The sequence below is a fragment of the Nomascus leucogenys genome, chromosome 12 (assembly GCF_006542625.1).
Source record: "Nomascus leucogenys isolate Asia chromosome 12, Asia_NLE_v1, whole genome shotgun sequence".
Taxonomy (NCBI): domain Eukaryota; kingdom Metazoa; phylum Chordata; class Mammalia; order Primates; family Hylobatidae; genus Nomascus; species Nomascus leucogenys.
In genome coordinates, this window is record NC_044392.1 from 19,228,446 (window position 1) to 19,250,382 (window position 21,937).

Sequence of the window (21,937 nt, forward strand, 5' to 3'; positions counted from 1 at the left end):
AAGTACTGGAATGTAGCAAGTTTCAGAGCCAGAATTCATATTTGTGTCTGCCTAACTCCAAAGATCTTACCACAAGATGGCACTGCCACTGCAGTATCCCACCCCAGGCCACGTTCCTTGAAAAACTGTGAGGACATGCAGATGTCATCAAGAACAAATCACTGAATCCAACAGCGTACTTTTGTATTTAAAAAATTAACTTAAGTGCTTGCTTTGGCAGCATATATACTAAAATTGGAACAATACAGAGAAGATTAGCATAAAAAATAAGAATTTAAAACATTAACTTAATTGGATTATGATTTATATGTAATAAAATTCACTCATGAGTTTTGACAAATATATAGTGTTATAACCACCATACAATCAAGATAAGAACATTTCCCATAGCACAAAAACTTTCCTCATACATTCTTAAAAGCCTGCCCCTACCCCACTGATCCTCCTTCTCACCCTAAAGATTAGTTTTGTCTGGGTTCCTTTGTTTGGAGTAATGTTTTAGAGATTTATCCTTTTTCTTTTCTTTCTTTTCATTTTTTTTTTTTTTTTTTTTTCATTTGAAACAGTATCTCTCTGTTGCCCAGGCTGGACTGCAGTAACGCAATCTTGGCCCACTGCAACCTCCGCCTCCTGGGTTCAAGTGATTCTCCTGCCTCTGCCTCCCGAGTAGCTGGACTACAGGCGCATCCCACCACACCCAGCTAATTTTTGTATTTTTAGTAGAGACGGGGGTTAACCATGCAGGCCAGGCTGGTCTCGAACTCCTGACCTCAAGTGATCTGCCCGCCTTGGCCTCTCAAAATGCTGGGATTACAGGCATGAGCCACCGCACCTGGCCAGATTTATCCATGTTTATATGTGTACAAACAAATAGCTCTGTTTTGTTGCTGAGTACTATTCTATTATATGGTGTGATAGGATGCTTCTGAAATGGCTTCTAATGATCCCTACGTCCTGGTATTAATGCCCTTCATAATCCCCTCCCTTTAGTGTAGGCTGTACCTAGATATTTGCCTTTAAAGAAAAAAATACAGTAAAGGTTATGGGATGTCACTTATGAGTTAGGTTACGTAAGACTGAGACTTCCATCTTGCTCTGAGGCCCCCAATTCAACAGCTCACATGAAAGAAATCCTGCCAGCAACCACCAGTGATCTCAAAGGTAGATCCTTCATTAGTCAAGCCTTGAGATGACATAATGATTTCAATCTATAAAATACCATTTGTGCCCCTTTCCTGACCTATATGAACTGTGAGATAACAACGGTTTGTGTTTTTTTGTTTGTTTTTGTTTTTTTTTTGTTTTTTTTGTTTTTTTTGTTTTTGAGACGGATTCTCGCACTGTCGCCCGGGGTTGGAGTGCGGTGGTGCAATCTTGGCTCACTGCAATCTCTGCCTCCCAGGTTCAAGCGATTCTCCTGCCTCAGCCTCCCCAGTAGTTGGGATTACAGGGGCCCACCACCACGCCCGGCTAATTTTTGGTATTTTTAGTAGAGATGGGGTTTCATCACGTTGGCCAGGATAGTCTCGAACTCCTGGCCTCATGATCTGCCTGCCGCAGCCTCCCAAAGTGCTGGGATTACAGGTGTAAGCCACCGTGCCAGCTGGTTGTTTTTTTTAAGACACTAAATTTTGGGCAATTTATTGCACAGCAACAAATAACCAATACATATGAATACAGCAAAATTTGTTTATCCATTCACCAGTTGATGAACACATGGGATATTTCTGTTTTTCCCTATTATAAATAAAGCTGCTATGAACTTTATTGTGTGAACTTTTTGTGAACATGTTTATTTCTCAAGTAAATAACTGTAAAAACTGCCAAAGCGTTTTCGATGATTGTTCCAACTTGCATCCCACCAATATTCCAGTGTATCCCTGATGACAATTGAAATTTTAAGTCTTTTTAATTTCAGCCATTCTAACAGATATAAAGTGGTTTCTCATTGTGGTTTCAATTTAAATTCCCTAATGATTAATAGTAACCAATGTCGTTGAGCATCTTTTCATGTGCTTTTTGACTATTTGCATATCTTCTATGAAATGTGAATAGTAGGCTGGGTGCAGTGGCTCACACCTGTAATCCCAGCACTTTGGGAGGCCGAGGTGGGTGGATCATGAGGTCAGGAGTTCGAGCCCAGCCTGGCCAATGTGGTGAAACCCTGTTTCTACTAAAAATACAAAAATTTGCCAGGCGTGGTGGCATGTACCTGTAGTCCTAGCTACATGGGAGGCTGAGGCAGGAGAATTGCTTGAACCCGGGAGGCGGAGGTTGCAGTAAGCCGTGATCATGCCACTGCACTCCAGCCTGGGCCACAGAGTGAGACTCCATCTCAAAAAAAAAAAAAGAAAGAAATATAAATGCTGAATAGTGTTGAGTGGCCCTAGCACTGCTCTTGATCATAGGAGGGAAATACTTAGTATTTAGTATTTCATTATCAACTATTGTAGGTTCTTCAGCAATGTCCTCTATCAAGTTTACAAAGCTCCCTTATATTCCTACTTTGCTCCAAGTTTACTTCTTTTTTTTTTTTTTTAACATGAAATGGGTGTTGAATATTGTCAAATGCTTTTTCTCATTTACTATACTAATATGGGGACGTAGAGTGATGGATTATAGACTGTTAAACAGGCCCACATGGCCTACTTGGCTATGATGTATATTATAAACATATTTATATATTTTATTACATTCTATTGAATTCAGTTTGCAACTATTTTGTAAAGGATTTTTCCCTCCATAGTTATACGAAATATTTTCCTGTAAAAATCTCTATCTAATTTTGGTATTAGGGTAATGATAGCCTCATAAAATAAATGAGCAAATGTTTCATCTCTCTCTTTTTTGCGAAGGACTGGTAACAGTTCTTCCTTAAATATTAGATAGAATTCACCAGTAAAGCCATCTAGCGTTTCAGGTTTTCTTTGTAGGAAGGTTTTGTTTTTGTTTTTGTTTTTTGAGACAGAGTCTCCCTCTATTGCCTAGGCTGGAGTGCAGTGGCACTATCTTGGCTCACTGCAACCTCCGCCTCCCAGGTTCAAGCGATTCTCTTGCCTCAGCCTCTTGAGTAGTTGGGACTACAGGCGCGTGCCACCACGCCAGGCTAACTTTTGCATTTTTAGTAGAGATGGGGTCTCGTCCTGTTGGCCAGGCTGGTCTCGAACTCCTGACCTCAGGTGATCTGCCCACCTTGGCCTCCCAAAGTGCTAGGATTACAGGCGTGAGCCACCATGCCAGGCTCTTTTTGTGGGAAGGTTTTGATTGACAATTCAATTTACATATTTGATGTACAGCTATTCAAATTTTTTACTTCTGTGAATGTGGTAACTTGTACCTTTAAAATAATTTTTCTAACCTTTTAGAGTTTCGTGTAAATTTACCAGTGTAAGTTTGTTCTTAATATCACCTTATAGTCCATGTAATGTATGTAGGCACTTCTTTCATTCCCAATATGAATAACTTGTGTTTTCTCTTCTGTTCTTGTTTTTCACACTAGCAAAATAATTATCAGTTTTATTAATCTTTTTAAAAAACAGCTTTAGGTTTTGTTCATTTTCTCTACTACTTATCCATTTTCCACTTACTGTTTTCTGCTCTTATATATATTATTATGCTTCTGCACTTACTTTGGGATTGATTTGCTCATTTTTTTTTTGTTTGGTTTTGTTTTGTTTTGTTTTTTTGAGACATAGTCTCATTTTGTCACCCAGGCTAGAGTGCAGTGGGTTGATCTCAACTCACTGCAGCCTCCACCTCCCGGGTTCAAGTGATTCTCCTGCCTCAGCCTCCAGTGTAGCTGGGACTACAGGTGCACACCGCCACACTTGGCTAATTTTTGTATGTTTCAGTAGAGATGGGGTTTCACCATGTTGGCCAGGCTGATCTCGAACTCCTGACCTGAAGTGTTCCACCTGCCTCAGCCTCCCAAAGTGCAGGGATTACAGGTGTGAGCGGTTGTACCCAGCCATCATCCTCTTCAAAAGGTCTTAACAGCTTCATTAAGATATGTTTAACATAAAATAAACTGCATATTTAAAATCTAAATTTAATAAGTTTAAACAATTGGATCCAACAATGAAATCACCACCATAATCAATGTTATAAATTTATCCATCACCCTCAATGGTTTCCATGTGCCCCTTGGTAATTCCACCATACCATCCCCAACCTCTTCCCTAGAGAACCACTAATTTGATTTCTATGACTGTGCCTTAGTTTGAATTTTCTAGAATTTTACATAATGGAATTGCAGAATGTATTCTGGCTTCTTTCACTCAAAATAAACTGTCTGAGATTTTTCCATATTATTGCAGGTAACAATAGCCCACTCCTTTTATTAATAAGCATACCACTGTATGCATATACAGCAATTTGGTTTATGCACATTTGGGGTTGTTTCCTGTTTGGAGCTATTACAAAGAAAGTTGCTATAAACAATAATGTACATGTCTTTGGTGGACATATGCCTCCATTTCTCTTGAGAACCTATGTAGAAACTACCAAAGTGTTTTACAAAGTGGCTTCCATTGCAATGTCTTTAAGTTCACCAATATTTTCTTCAATGGCAGATCTGCTGTTAATCTCATCTGGTAGCTTTTCACTTCAGACATCATAGTCTTCATCTCTAGTTGTTCAATTGGGTCATTTTCACATTTCCAATGCCTTATTTTAAATCTTCCCTCTCTCTTTTTGGACACAGGTAATACAGTTATAATAACTGTTCTAATGTCATTATCTGCTCTTTTTTTTTTTTTTTTTTTTTTTTTGAGACATAGTCTCACTTAGTAGCCCAGGCTGGAGTGTAGTGGCGTGATCTCGGCTCACTGCAACCTCTGCCTCCGGGATTCAAGCAATTCTCCTGCCTCAGTCTCCTGAGTAGCTGGGATTACAGGGGTACACCACCATGCTCAGCTAATTTTTGTATTTTTGGTAGAGACGGGGTTTCAACATGTTGGCCAGGCTGGTCTCGATCTCCTGACCTTGTGATATGCCCATCTTGGCCTCCCAAACTGCTGGGATTACAGACATGAACCACCGTGTCCAGCCTATCTGGCTCATTCTAACATCTAGGTTAGACCTGGGTTGGTTATGATTGATCAATTTCTCTCCTCATTATGGGCCAGGTTTTCCTATATCTTTGCATGCCTGGTAATTTTTTATTGGATGCCTGACATTGTAAATTTTATCTTGTTAAGTGCTGGATATTTCTGTATTCCTATAAATATTCCTGAGCTTAATTTTGGGATGCAGTTATGTTACTTAGACACAATTTAATCCTTTTGTGTTTTGCTTTTAAGATTTGTTAGTCAGCATCGCCTAAGCAGTATTTAATCTTGTACTAGTACTCTCCACCACTGAGGAAAGATCCTTCCGAGTAGTGCAACCAAAGCCACATGAATTATGAGGTTTTCCAAACTAGCTGGTAGGAACAGACACTATTCCCAATCTTGTTCCCACTAAGCCTTTTGGGTGGTTTTTAGTTGTAATAGGAATGACAGTAAATCTGATTCCTGTTATTCTATACTGGCTGGAAATCAAAGTGAGGACTTTTCTTACTTCTTAGATGGAAGCTTTAGTCCTTGCTTTTACAACTTTCCTTATTTGTAATTAAGCATTTGAACCGTAAGTTTCCCTTTCAATACCAATTTCTCAGTATTAAACAAATGCTGACATGCCATGTGTATTAGTCCGTTTTCACACTGCTGGTAAAGATATACCTGAGATTGGGCAATTTACAAAAGAAAGAGGTTTAATGGACTTACAGTTCCAAATGGTTGGGGAGGCCCTATAATCATGGTGGAAGGCAAGGAGCAGCAAGTCACATCTTACATGAATGGCAGCAAGCAGAGAGGTTGTGTAGGGAAACTCCTCCTTACAAAATCATCAGATCTGATAAGACTTACTCACTATCCTGAGAACAGCACAGGAAAGACCCACCCCCATAACTCAATTACCTCCCACAAGGTCCCTCCCACAACACGTGGGAATTCAAGATGAGATTTGGGTGGGGACACAGCCAAACCATATCATTCTGCGCCTGGCCCCTCCAAAATCTCATGTCCTCACATTTCCAAACCAATCATGCCTTCCCAACAGTCCCCCAAAGTCTTAACTCATTTCACCATTAACTCAAAAGTCCACAGTCCAAAGCTTCATCTGAGACAAGGCAAGTCCCTTTGACCTACGAGCCTGTAAAATCAAAAGCAAGTTAGTTACTTCCTAGATACAATGGGGATACAGGCATTGGATAAACACATCCATTCCAAATGGAAGAAACTGGCCAAAATGAAGGGCTAAAACCTCCATGAAAGTCCAAAATCCAGCAGGGCAGTCAAATCTTAAAGCTCCAAAATGATCTCCTTTGACTCCATGTCTCATATCTAGGTCATGCTGATGCAAGAGGCGGCCTCCCATGGCTTTGGGCCGCTCCGCCCTTGTGGCTTTGCAGGGTATGGCCTACCTCCTGGCTGCTTTCAAGGGCTGGCACTGAGTGTCTGTGGCTTTTCCAGGTTCACGGTGCAAGCTGTCCGTGGATCTACCATTCTGGGGTCTGGAGAACAGTGGCTATCTTCTCACAACTCCACTAGGTGGTGCCCAGTAGGCACTCTGTGTGGGGGCTCTGACTCCACATTTCCCTTTCGCGCTGCCCTAGCAGAGGCCCTCCAGAAGTGCCCCACTCTGACAGCAAGCTTCTGCCTGGGCATCCAGTCACTTCCACACATCTTCTGAAATACAGGCAGAGGTTCCCAAACCTCAATTCTTGACTTCTGTGCACTTGCAGGCTCAACATCACATGGAAGCTGCCAAGGATTGGAACTTGTACCCTCTGAAGCCACGGACCGAGCTCTGCATTGACTCCTCTCAGCCACAGCTGGAGCAGCTGGGATGCAAGGCACCAAGTCCCTAGGCTGCACATAGCACCAGGACCCTGGGTCCAGCCCATGAAACCACATTTTCTTTCTAGGCCTCTGGGTGTGTCATGGGAGGGCCTGCTGTGAAGACCTCTGACATGCCCTGGAGACATTTTCCCCATTGTCTTGGGGATTAACATTTGGCTCCTCATTACTTATGCAAATTTCTGCAGCTGGCTTAAATTCGCCTCAGAAAATGGGATTTTCTTTTCTATCACATTGTCAGGCTGCAAATTTTCTGAACTTTTATGCTCTGCTTCCCTCATAAAACTGAATGCCTTTAACGGCACCCAAGTCACCTCTTGAACGCTTTGCTGCTTAGAAATTTCTTCTGCCAAATACCCTAAATCATCTCCTCAAGTTCAAAGTTCTACAAATCTCTAGGGCAGAGGCAAAATGCTGCCAGTATCTTTGCTAAAACACAACAAGAGTCACCTCTGCTCCATTTCCCAACAAGTTCTTCATCTCTGTCTAAGACCACCTAAGCCTCAACTTTATTGTCCATATCACTATCAGCATTTTGGACAAAACCATTCAACAAGTCTCCAGGAGGTTCCAAACTTTCCTACATTTTTCTGTCTTCTTCTGAGCCCTCCAAACTGTTCCAACCTCTGCCTGTTACCCAGTTCCAAAGTCGCTTCAACATTTTCAGCTATCTTTTCAGCAGTGCCCCACTCTCAGTACCAATTTACTGTATTAGTCCATTTTCACGCTGCTGATAAAGACATACCTGAGACTGGGTAATTTATACAGAAGAAAGGGTTTAATGGACTTATAGTTCCACATGGTTGGGGAGGCCTCACAATCATGCTGGAAGGCAAAGTGGAGCAAGTCACATCTTACATGGATGGCAGCAGGCAAAGAGAGAGCTTGTGCAGGGAAACTCCTCCTTACAAAATCATCAGATCTCATGAGACTTATTCACTATCACGAGAACAGCATGGGAAAGACCTGCCCCCATAACTCAATTACCTCCCATCAGGTCCATCCCTGTGGGAATTCAAGATGAGATTTGGAAGGGACACAGCCAGACCATATCATCATGTTTTCATCACAATTCAGTTCAAAATATTTTTTACTTTCCCTTGTGATTTCTTCTTTGACCTATGGTTTATTTAGGAATGTGTTTAATTTCCAAATATACAGGGATATTCCAAATTCTTGTGATTTCTAACTTAATTTCATTGTTGTCAGAACACTTGTCACATAATTTAAAAAATTTTAAACTTGTTTTGTGACTGAGCATATGTTCTACCTTAATGAATGATCAATTGCCCAAGAAAAGAACATGTGTTTTGCTGTTATAATGTGGAGTATTATATACGTTTTAAGTAAGTCAAATTGGTTTCTATGCTGTTCAGATTTTTTGTCTGTTGTTCTGAACATTATTATGAGATAGGAGTGTTATAATCTCCAATTCTGAATTTGTCCATTCCTTACTTCAGTTCTGTCAGTTTGGATTTGTCTATTTCTTACTTCAGTTCTACCAGTTTTTGCTTTTAAATATTTCAAACTCTGTTATTAGATATGTACAGTTGGGATACTTATGTCTTCTTGATGAATCTACAGTTTCATTATTATGAAATGTCCCCATCTGTCCTTCATAATATTATTTGTCCAGAGTCTAGCTCATCCCATATTAACATAGATCCTTCAGGTTATGATTACAATTTTCATATTATTTTCCAGTTCTTTTCATTTTTAGTTTTTATTCAATTTCTATACTTTATAAAGCAGGTTTCCTGTATGTATCATACAAATGGGTTTCCCTTTTTTATTCAGTGTAACAATCTCTACCTTTTAATTATAACATGAGATCATTTATATGTATTATAATTATGTGGTCTTATTTCTTTTCTGTTGGTCTTATCTATTTCATTTATCATCTTTTTGTCTTCATTGGGGATTTTTGAGTATTTTTTAAGTACTCTATTTCATCTCAACACTGAGCTTAATGACCATTATCTGTATTCATGGTTTCAGTGATTGCTCTAAAGTTTACAACATAATTTTTTTTAATGTAGTCTCACTCTGACACCCAGGCTGGAGTGCAGTGGCATGAGCTCAGTTTACTGCAACCTCTGCCTCTGACATTCAACTGATTCTCGTGCCTCAGCCTCCCGAGTAGCTGAAATTACAGGCACATGCTACCACATCCAGCTAATTTTTGTATTTTTAGTAGAGACGGGGTTTTGCTATGTTGGCCAGGCTGGTCTCAAACTCCTGACCTCAAGTGATCTACCCACCTTGGCCTCCCAAACTGCTGGGATTAGAGGAGTGAGCTACCATGCCTGGCCTAATTTTTGTATTTTTAGTAGAGACAGGGTTTCACCATGTTGGCAAGGATGGTCTCAAACTCCTGACCTCACATGATCCACCTGCCTCAGCTTCCCAAAATGCTGGGATTAAAGGCATAAGCCACCATGCCCAGCAAAACATACATTTTTAACTCAACAAAGACTACCTTCAAATTAGACAGGAATCTGTTTTACAACAGTATACTTCTAGTTTCCTTTCCTATTCTTCATGTTATTGTTGTCATACCTGTACTTCTACACATTTTACAAATGCTATAATACATTGCTATAATTTCTACTTTTAAATTTCAATTCTCATTTAAATAAATTTAAAAATACAGAAAAGGTTTTTAAAAAATGTGTATCCAAATATTTACAATTTCTAGTGCTCTTCATTTCTCTGTATTAACTTAATCTTCCATCTGTTATCGTTTTCTTTCAGCCTGCCTGGGTACTTACTTTAACATCTCTTATAGCTTTTGTTTATCTGGAAAATATCTGTAGTCTTCATTTCTGAAAGATTATTTTGTTCGATATAGCATTCTAGATGAACATTTTATTTCTTCAACACTTACTGCATTGCTTCCTGGTGTGCGTTGCTTCTGATAAGAAGTCTGTATTTATTATTATTATTATTATTATTATTATTATTATTATTATTATTTTGAGATGGAGTCTTGCTCTGTTGCCCAGGCTAGAGTGCAGTGGTGCAATCTCAGCTCGCTGCAAGCTCCGCCTCCTGGGTTCACACCATTCTCCTGCCTCTGCCTCCCGAGTAGCTGGGACTACAGGCACCCGCCAGCATGTCCAGCTATTTTTTTGTGTTTTTAGTAGAGACAGGGTTTCACCGTGTTAGCCAGGATGGTCTCGATCTCCTGACCTCGTGATCCGCCCGCCTCAGCCTCCCAAAGTGCTGTGTATTTATTATTTTTAAATCTCTCTTTTAAAATACAGAATGTAGGCCAGGTGTGTTGGCTCATACCTGTAATCCCAGCACTTTGGGAGGCCGAGCCGGGTGATCACCTGAGGTCAGGAGTTCAAGACCAGCCTAGCCAACATACTGAAACCCTGTCTCTACTAAAAATACAAAAAAATTAGCTGGGGCATGGAGGCATGCATCTGTACTCCCAGCTACTCCAGTGGCTGAGGCAGGAGAATCGCTTCAACTCAGGAGGTAGTGGTTGCTGTGAGCCAAGATCATGCCACTGTACTCCAACCTGGCTGACAGATTTAGGCTCCATCTCAAAAAAATAAATACATAAAATATAAAATAAAATAAAATATAAAATGTATCTTTGTTTCTCGGGCTCTGGCTGCTTTCAAGACTTTTCTAGTACTGATTTTTAACAATTTGATTACGTGCCTTGATAATGTTTCGAGTTACTCCTTCTTGTTGTTATGAAACTTCTTACATTTGTGAGTTTATAGTTCTCACCAAATTTGGCTAGCATTGAGTTATTCTTTCATTAAAATTTCCCCCTTTCCACTCTCTCCTCTATTTCAGGGGCTCTAATCAGACATACATTGTACCATTTTATATTTGCCTAGAAGTCATTCAGACAACATCCTTCCCTCTCCAGCCCGTAGCTCCCAGTGTTTTTGCTGTGTGTGCTTCAGTTTGCATTGTTTTTATTGCTATGTCTTCATATTCACTGACCTTTTCAACAGTTAAACTGTTAAATCCATCAGAGTAAATTATCGATATCATGTAATGTATCAACATTTTGTTAATATCATAGCAAAGTGAACCAATATTTTCCAAATGACCAATGGATTTTAATATAACAGAACATTAAAATTTCCTTGAAGTGGTTTCAGGTTTTACATTGCAATAAACTTTTAAGAAACCACCATTTGCCAAGTTTCAGTGTACTATCAATTAAGAATGTCCATAATTATCTGGCTATTAAAATATCCCTCCGTTCACCAACTATATAGCTGTTTGGTGGCATTTTCTTTATATACTTCAACAGAAGTAACATACTGCAACAGAATAAATAGAGAAGGAGATATAAGAATCCAGCTTTTATATGGACAGATATTGAAGAGCTTGCAATGCACCTAAGAGAATACCACTTTCTCATTACTTTTTTTGTTCTGAAAAATTATTTTTCATTGAGTCTTATTTATGTTAATATGTAATGAGCTCATTACTATTATTAATTAAGAAATATTTTTAACTTACTCAGTTTTAATTACTAATATGGAAAATATTTATTCTGGGGTCTCAGTACTAACTGTACCCTGTGTGCAACAAAGTCTTTTTCCTCTGGTGGGAAGGAATTCAATAGTATTCTAGTCCTATGTATAAGGTCAAGGAATTGTTCAGTGTACTCAATCGTGTACAGATTACTATTCAGCCAAAGATTTGCAAAAAGCATCATTCAGATACCTGCATGTTTCTGTATGTAGCAATCTTTCTCCTAGTACTGGGCCCTATCCATTCCAATCTCAGTCTCAGGGAATCTCCTAGCTCTTTAACTCTGCAGGACTGTTGGGCTCTGCTTACATTCCCTTTTTCATGGACTGTTGTATAGAAATTTTCTCCATGCAGAAATCAGGGGCATCTACAGGGCTGACCTTGCTTGTTTCCCATTTCTCATGAATCATAGGCCTACGCTGCCTAATGCCCAATGCCTGCAAGCAGTTGTTTCATATATTTTGTCCAGCTTTCCAGGTGCGTACAGCAGGAAGACAGGTACTATATCAGTTATTCCTTCAAGGTCAAAAGTAGAAATTCTGTTAATTTTCTACGGTTCATTACTGCCAAGAAAAATTTCAATGTTTTCTCAGATTTAGAGTTTCAGATACACTAATCTGTCAGAGATGTAATTTACAAGAGCTTATTCCTCCATATTTTGGACACATTAATTCAATTTTACATGAAAATGTCTATCTTTACATTGGAAACTAGGGTGGTTCACATTCATGTGGCTCTATGTTAACACAAACCAAGTTATTACTATAAATCATTTCACCTAACAATTTATCTTATAGATTAATATGGATATTGCAAATGTTGCTCTGAGTACAATTCTTTGCTTTATGTTTTTAACAGCAATCTTTCTCTAGAATTCTCCAGGGCATAGTGACAAGAAGGCTACAAAAAGAAAAAAGGTCTACCTCAAACCTAAGTAAGCAATAATTCCAAGTGGATATTTGCCTGCCCAGGAGAGAGATAATTAGCAAAAGCTCATTCAGTTTAGTTGGCTACACTCCAATAAACTGAAAACACTTTACACGCACTCTATCTGCCTGAAAAATAGATCATTTGGAATAGTGTTTTTATTTTTCTTCAGAGTCTCAAATTTTAACCAATACATTATCTACAGAATTTACTACCTTTTTTCAAGGTCATTTGGAAGGAATTTATTCCTTAAATTTATAGTATTAAACCTTCATAATTTCTAGAAGGCAACTAAACATTGAGGATAGAGGACTCTGCTCCTATAAAACAAGTGGCTATTAATATAGTCCAGTTATTTCCATTCAGAGAAAAAAAATGTAGTGAAAGTTGGATACTGTAGCTCTACTAACCATTTCTAATCAGAATGTAGCACATTATTGCAATCTTACAATAACTAAGATGAAAAGCATAATCCCTACTATACGACTAAATGACTATTACTGAGCCAAATTACAGGCCCTCTATGGGCCTCTGGACCTCAAATTCCACATTATTTAAAAAAGAAAAAACTACTAAACACATTTCATATTAATACTGCCTGTTACCACTTTGTAAAATTTAAAATATCAACATTAAAAAGAGTAAAATAGGGCTGGGCATGGTGACTCACACCTGTAATCCCAGCACTTTGGAAGGCTGAGGCGGGTGGATGACCTGAGGTCAGGAGTTCAAGACCAGCCTGGCCAACATGGTGAAACCCCGTCTCTACTAAAAATACAAAAAATTAGCTGGGTGTGGTAGCGGGTGCCTGTAATCCCAGCTACTCGGGAGGCTGAGGCAGGAGAATCGCTTGAACCCGGGAGGCGCAGGGTGCAGTGAGCCGAGATCGCACCATTGCACTCCAGCCTGGGTGACAAGAACGAAACTCTGTCTCAAAAAAAAAAGTAAAATGAGACCTAGCCCATCTCAGAGTAGAAACAATAAAAAACTCAGATCTGTTACCCAGAAGCAACAAAACATGCAATAATATTACATCATTTGGATTTTTCTCAAGCACAGTTATCAAAAGCGAATTTCTTCTCTCTTTGTACTATTAACGTTTTATAATGTGAGAAATCATTTACTGCCTCCATTCATTTCTTTCTTTTAAACATTATAAGCCATTACCCCCTAGAATACTTATTGTTTATAAACTATGAAAGTTATTGCTTTGAGCAAAATCAAATTAAGATTCTATATGGGAAGAGACAATTCAGACTCTTATGGCTGGAAAGGACCCATCCAAGAAGATGTTTAAAACCACTCTGGGGAAGTGCTGAAGATGGCCAACTAGCTGCAGCCAGGATGAACATCTGCTGCCACCAAGAGACTGGGACATTAGGAAGACTGGGGCATTCTAAGCAGATCTTTGGAGGGAAGGCATTCAGAGTGGATGAAGGGAGGACAAAGATGCTGGACCAAAGGGGTAGGAAGCTGGGGATCCGGCACAGGGCTACCGTGCACAGGGATTCATTCTTGGCCCCCAACAACTCCAAAGGAAGGGAAACGAAGTCAGTTGACTAAACTCACCTTATACCACAATCAAACCCCCAAGGGCATCAAAGAAGATAAAAACAAACAAACAAGCAAGCAAGCAAGCAAAAAAAAAAAACTACACATCCAAAAGACAGCAACTTCAAAGACTGAATGCTCAGCTCATACAGATGAGAAAGAACCAGTGTAAGAACTCTGCCAATTTAAAAAGCCACAGTGTCTTCTCACCTCCAAACAATCACACTAGTTCCCCAGCAATAGGTCTTAACCAGGCTGAAATGACTAAAATGACAGAAACAGAATTCAGAATATGGATAAGAATGAAGATCATCAAGGTTCAGGAGAAAGTTGAAACCCAATAAAGGATTCTAAGGAATATAATAAGATGATTTGGGAGATGAAAAATGAAATGGCCATTGTAAGAAAGAACCAAAGTGATCTGACAGACTGAGAAACTCACTTTAAGAATTTCAGAACACAATCCAAGTATTAACATTAGAATTAGCCATCTGGAAAAAAGAAACCCAAAGCTCAAACACTGGTTCCCCAAAATAACTCAGACTAAAATTAAAAAGACTCAAAAAAGAACAAAAAAAACCTCTAAAAAAATTTGGCATTACATTAAGAGACCACATCTACATCTCATTGGTGTCCCTGAAAAAGAGGGAGAGAAAGCAAGCAATGTGGAATATTTTAGGATATAATTCGCGAAAATTTCCCCAACCTCACTAGACATGCTAACATTCAAATTTAAGAAATGCAGAGAATGCCTCTGAGATACCATATAAGACAACTATGCCCAAGACACATAGTCATCAGATTCTTAAAGGTCGAAATAAAAGACAAAATAAAAGACAGCTGGAGAAAAGGGACAGGTAACCTACAAAGGGAAACCCACACACTAACAGTGTACCTTTTGGCAGAAAACCTACAAGCCAGAAGAGATTGGGGGTTTATATTCAGCATTCTTAAGGAAAAGAAATTCCAATCAAGAGCTTCATATCCTGCCAGATTAAGCTTCATAAATGAAGGAGACATAAGATCCTTTTCAGATGAGCAAATGCTAGGAATTTGTCACCATGAGACCTGTCTTATAGACACTCCTTAAGGGTGTGCTAAATATGGAAAGGAAAGACCATTATTAGACACCACAAAAACTCACTTAAATACATAGACCATTAGCCCTACAAACAATTACACAATCAAGTCTGCATAATAACCAGGTAACAACCCAATGACTGGATCAAATCCACACCTATCAATATAAACTTTGAATGTAAATGGGCTAAAAGCCCCAATTAAAAGGCGCAGAGTGGCAAGGTGGATACAGAAGCAAGAACCAACTGTATGCTGCCAAAAAGAGAACCATCACATGTGCAATGACACCCATTGGCTAAAAGTAAAGGAACAGAGAAAAATCTACCAAGTCAACAGAAAACATAACAAAGCAGGGGTTGCTATTCTAACTTCAGACAAAACACACTTTAAACCAAAAAGATTAAAAAAAGATAAAGAAGGGCATTACATAATGCTAAAGGGTTCAATTCGACAAGAAGACCTAACTATCCTAAATATATGCACCAAATGTAAAAGCACCCAGATTCATATAGCAAGTTCTTAGAGATCTACAAAGAGACTTAAGATAACCACACAATAACAGTAGAAGACTTCAACACCCCACTGATAGAATTAGATCACTGAGGCAGAAGACTAACAAAGATAAGATCGGAACTCGATATTAGACCAAATGAACCTGATAGATATCTACAGAACTCTACACCCAAAAACAACAAAATATATATTCTTCTCATCTGTACATGGCACATACTCTAAATTCCATCACATAATTGGCCATAAAACAATCCTTAGCAAATTAAAAAAAAATCAAAACAGTAGCAATTACACTACTGAACCAGTGCAATAAAAATAGAAATTGATAGTAAGAAAATCACTCAAAAGCATATAATTTAATGGAAATTAAACAACTATCTTGAATGACTATGGGGTAAATAATAAAATAAAGGCAGAATTAAAGCAATTCTTTGAAACTAATGAGATCAAAGATGCAATGTAACAGAAACTCTGGGACACAGCTTAAGCAGTGTTAAGAGAAAAGTTTATAACACTAAATGTCCACAGCAAAAAGTTGGAAAGACCTCAAATTAACAATCTAACATCACACATCCCACCTAGAGGAACTGGAGAAACAAGAGGAAACCAATTACAAAGCTAGGAGAAGACAAGAAATAACCAAAATCAAAGCTGAACTGAGGAAACTGAGACATAAAAAAATATACAAAAGATTGAGTCCAGGAATTACTTCCTTGAAAGAATATGACTGACAGATTACTAAGTAGACTTAAAAAAAAAAAAAAAAAAAAACAGGAGAGAGAGAAAGAGAGAGAGAGAGCTCCAAATAAACACAGTCAAAAATGACAAAGGGGACATTACCACCAAACCCACAGAAATACAAAAAATCCTCAGAGACTACTATGAACACCTCTATGCACAAACTAGAAAACATAGAAGAAATGAATAAATTCCTGGAAACATACAACCTCCCAAGATTGGACCAGGAAGGTCCAATCTGGACAGACCAACAGTAAAGTGAAATTGAATGAATAATAAAAAGCCTACCAACCAGACAATGCCCAGGACCAGATGAGCTCACAGCTGAATTCTACCAGATGCATAGAGTGGAACTGGTATTGTTCCTACTAAAACTATTCCAAATACTTGAGGAAGAGAGACTCCTCCCAAACTCATTTTATGAGGTCAGCATCATCCTGACACCAAAACCTGGCAGAGACACAACAAAAAATGAAAGCTTCAGGCCAGTATCACTGATGAACATGGATGCAAAAATCCTTAACAAAATACTAGCAAACCAAATCCAGCAACATATCCAAAAGCTAATCCTTCATGATCAAGTGGACTTTATCCCTGGGGTGCAAGGTTGGTTTAATATATACAAATCAATTAATTGATTTACCACATAAACAGAACTATAAGCAAAAACCACATGATCATTTCAACAGATACAGAAAAGGCTTTCAATAAAATTCAACATGCTTCACGTTAAAAACCCTCAACAGGCCGGGTGTGGTGGCTCACGCCTATGATCCCAGCACTTTGGGAAGCAAAGGCAGGTGGATCACTTGAGGTCAAGAGTTTGAGACCAGCCTGGCCAATATAGTGAAACCCCATCTCTACTAAAAATACAAAAATTAGCTGGGCGTGGTGGCCCATGCCTATAGTCCCAGCTACTTGGGAGGCTAAGGCAAGAGAATCACTTGAACCCGGGAGGCGGAGGTTGCAGTGAGCCGAGATCACGCCACTGCACTCCAGCCTGAGTAACACAGTGAGACTCTGTATTAAAAAAAAAAAAAAAAACCTTCAACAAACTAGGCACTGAAGAAACATACTTCAAAATATTAAGAACCATCTATGAAAAACCCACAGCCAACATCATACTGAATGAGCAAAAGTTAGAAGCATTCCCCTTGAAACCAGAACAAGAAAAGGATGCCCTCTCTCACCACTCTATTCAACATACACAGCACTGGAAGTCCTAGCCAGAGCAATCAGGCAAGAGAAAGAAATAAAAGGCATCCAAATAGGAAGAGAGGAAGTCAAACTATCTCTGTTTGCAGATGATATGATAGTATACCTGGGAAACCCCACAGTATCTGTGCAAAAGCTACTAACTCTGATAAACAACTCCAGCAATGTTTCAGGATACAAAATCAATGTACGAAAATCAGTACCATTTCTATATACCTACAATGTCCAAGCTGAGAGTCAATCCAAGAACACAGTCTTATTTACAGTAGCCACAAGGAAATGCAATACCTAGTAATACAGCTAACTAGGGAGGTGAAAGATCTCTACAATGAGAATTACAAAAGACTGCATGAAGATATCAGATATGACACAAAGAAATTAAAAAACATTTCATGCTCAATAGGAAGCATGAATATTATGAAAATGGCCATACTGCCCAGAGCAATTTACAGATTCAATGCTATTTCTACCAAACTACCAAGGACATTCTTCACACAATTAGAAAAGACTTTTAAAATTCATATGGAACTAAAAAGGAGCCTGAATAGCTAAGATAATCCTAAGCAAAAACAACCTAAGCAGAAAGCTGGAGGCACCACGTTACCCAACTTCAAACTATACTACAAGGCTGCAGTAACCGTAACAGCACGTTACTGGTATAAAAACAGACACACAGACTCATGGAATGGAGAGCCCAGAAATAATGCTGCACATCTACAACCATCTGATCTTCGACAAAGTTGACAAAAACAAATGAGGAAAGGCTCCCTATTCTATAAATGGTGTTGGGGTAGCTGGTTAGTCATATGCAGAAGACTGAAACTGGACCCCTTCCTTACAGCATATACAAAAATCAACTTAAGATGGATTAAAGACTCAAATGTAAAACATAAAACTATAAAAACCCTAGAAGACAACCTAGAAGATACCATTCTGGACATAGGCCCTGACAAAGATTTCATAACAAAGACGTCAAAAGCAATTCCAACAAAAACAAAAATTGACAAATGAGACCTAATTAAACTAAAGAGCTTCTGCACAGCAAAAGAAACCATCAACAGAGTAATCACACAACCTACAGAATGGGAGAAAATATCTGCAACCTACAGAATGGGAGGAGATACTTGCATCCAATAAAGGTCTAATATCCAGAATCTATAAGAAACTTAAATTAATGAGCAAAAAACAAACAACCCCATTAAAAAGTGGGCAAAGGACACAATCAGATACTTTTTGAAAGAAGCCATATATATGGCCAAAAAAGCATACACAAAATGCTCAGTATCACTAATTATCAGAGAAATGCAAGTCAAAACCACAATGAGATACCATATTATACCAGTCAGAATGGCTGTTATTAAAAACGAAAAATAATGGGCCCAGCACAGTGGCTCATGCCTGTAATCCCAGCACTTTGGGAGGCTGAGGCGGGCAGAACACCTGAGGTCAGGAGTTCAAGACCAGCCTGGCCAACATGGTGAAACCCCATCTCTACTAAAAACACAAAAATTAGCTGGGAGTGGTGGCGGGCGCATGTAATCCCAGCTACTCAAGAGGCTGAGGCAGGGGAATCACTTGAACCTGGGAGGCGGAGGTTGCAGTGAGCCGAGATCATGCCATTGCACTCTAGCCTGGGTGATAAGAGTGAAACTCCATCTCCAAAAAACAAACAAACAAACAAACAAAATGCCAATTATGTTTAATTTTGAAATTTCTCTTATAAATGCAAAAAAAAATTGACAGAAGTAGAGCTCTTGGGAAAAAGCAGATTATGGACAAGTTGTAGGGAAATACAGAAAAAGATTACATGTAGATAAGTATAATAGTGAAAAATTGTGGATGTTGCTCAACTGCAAGAAACATTTTTTCTCAAGTTGATCACTGTCTTTTAATGTATAATACCATAAAAGTCCTTAGTAAAAACAATATTCTGAAAAATAAATAAATAAATAAATAATAGATGCTGGCAAGGTTGCTAAGAAAAGGGAATGCTTATACACTGTTGGTGGGAATGTAAATTAGTTCAGCCTTTGTGGAAAGCAGTTTGGCAATCTCTCAAAGAACTTAAGAAAGAATTACCATCCTACCACACAATCCCATTACTGGGTATATACACAAAGGAATATTAATCATCACACTATAAAAGACACATGTACTCATATGTTCATTGCAACACTATTCACAATAGCTAAGACATGGAATTAACCTAAATACTCATCAATGGTAGACTGGATGAAGAAAATGTCGTACATTTACACCATGGAATACACCACAGCCATAAAAAAAGAATGAGATCATGTCCTCTGCAGCAACATGGATGGGGCTGGAGGGCATTATTCTAAATGAACTAACACAGGAACAGAAAACCAAATATTGCATGTTTTCACTTACAAGTGGGAGCTAAACACTGAGCACACATGGACACAAAGAAGAGGACAACAGACACTGGGGACTACTTGAGAGTGGAGAGTGGGAGGAGGGTGAAGATCAAAAAAACTATCTATCAGGTACTATGCTTATTACCTGGGTGATGAAATAATCTGCACACCATACCCCAGTGACACACAACTTACCTATATAACAAACCTGCTCATGTACCCCTGAACCTAAAATAAACTTTAAAATAAATAAAATAAATAATCATTAGGGCAAACACTCATTAACATCTAATTAATAAAATGTTTAAAATAAAAAACAAAAGCACTTTGGGATAAGGCTACTCAAGAACAAGAAATGATTTAATAGCAAAGACTACAAGACAATGCCCACTGGCTTTCCCTGTGTACTATTCTGACATCACTAACTGAAAGACGTAACTCCTGTATATCTTGCTACTTACAGACATGTTTACATTTAAAATGCTTTAACATAACACCTACAATTAAAAAAGAATTATAAATATGTGAGTATTTTGAGGTTCTGGACAAAGGATTCCAGGAAGCTCAGCTGGGGAAAATTGTTTGAGCCTAGGAGTTTGAGGCTTCAGTGGGGGCATGACTGCATCACTGCATTCTAGCCTAGGCGACAGAGTGAGACTCTGTTTTTACTTTAAGTACAACATTTAAAAATGTGACATCAGATCCAGCCATCCCACTTCTGAGTCTATAGCCAAAGTAATTAAAATGTGTTGAAGAGATGTCTGCACTTCCGTGTTCGTTGCAGGATTATTCACGATAGCCAAGAGATAAGAACAATCTATGTGCCTGTCAATAGATGAACGGATACAAAAATGTAGTATATACACAATGGAATACTATTCAGCCTTAAAAAAAGAACAAAATTCTGTCATTTGCAACAACATGAATGAGTCTAGAGAACATTCTGCTATGTGAAATAAGCCAAGCACAGAAAGACAAATATCGCATGCTCTCACTTACATATGGAATCTAAACATCTGAATCCACATATGAAGTAGAGGTTAGAATGGTAGAGGTAGAATGCATCACTGCATTCTAGCCTAGGCGACAGAGTGAGACTCTGTTTTTACTTTAAGTACAACATTTTAAAATGTGACATCAGATCCAGCCATCCCACTTCTGAGTCTATAGCCAAAGTAATTAAAATGTGTTGAAGAGATGTCTGCACTTCCGTGTTCATTGCAGGATTATTCACGATAGCCAAGAGATAAGAACAATCTATGTGCCCGTCAATAGATGAACGGATATAGGGTGAGCTCCGTGGATAAAGGGGAAATATCAATCAGAGGGTCTCTTTGATCAGTTAGATAGAAGGAAAATATTCTGGTGATCTAATGCACAGTAAGGTGAATACAGTTAAGAAATAATGTTATCACTCAAAATTGCTAAAAGGGTGGATTTTAAGTCTCACCACAAAGAAATGGTAAGTATATGAGATGATAGATATGAATTTGCTCATTCTACAATGTACACATGTATTGAAACATCATATTGTACCTCATAAACATACACTTATTAAACATCAATTTAAAAATCTAAAGCTGAATTAAAGAATATTTCTAACGCACAAATAAAAATAAACTATGCACATTGAGACCACAGTTTGAGATTCAGGTTTTAAAATGACCCAATAATAAATTATTTGGGGAGTACACAATTGATGGCACGGAGGCAACAGACATCACTTTGCAGGTGGACTAAGCAATACTACTAACACACAACATTTGCTGTCTTTCTTCCCCCAAAATACAAGCTATAATCAATTGCATTGTCATTTCATGCTCATAGCATCTTTCAAGACACACAAAATTGTCACTCTTTCCTTCTTTTCACATGTACTAATAACAGAAGAACATTTAACTGGTATTTATTATTCATAAAGCATGGCTGAGGCATGTGGGGGAGGGATAAGGCATTTGCCAAACACTACAGCTAGTAAGAGTCACAGAGTCAAGATCAGAATCTAAATTTATAGATTCAGGACAAAACCTGGTTTGAAATAACCTGAACTACTTTTTCAGACTGAAAATGCACTTGCTAAATGTTTTAAATCTTTCCATATTCAACCTGATTTCTTAAAAACTA

At 38.5% G+C, this 21,937-nt stretch overlaps 1 protein-coding gene and 2 pseudogenes across 1 annotated transcript in view; 2 read left to right on the forward strand and 1 right to left on the reverse strand.

Annotated features, from left to right (window-relative positions):
• FAF1 (Fas associated factor 1) overlaps window positions 1-21,937 on the reverse strand; it is a 511,769-nt gene that overhangs the window by 307,484 nt on the left and 182,348 nt on the right. The window lies entirely within an intron of this gene.
• The window catches only part of LOC115837501, a 31,562-nt pseudogene that overhangs the window by 1,254 nt on the left and 8,371 nt on the right, over window positions 1-21,937 (forward strand).
• On the forward strand, window positions 205-261 carry LOC115837747 (annotated as a pseudogene).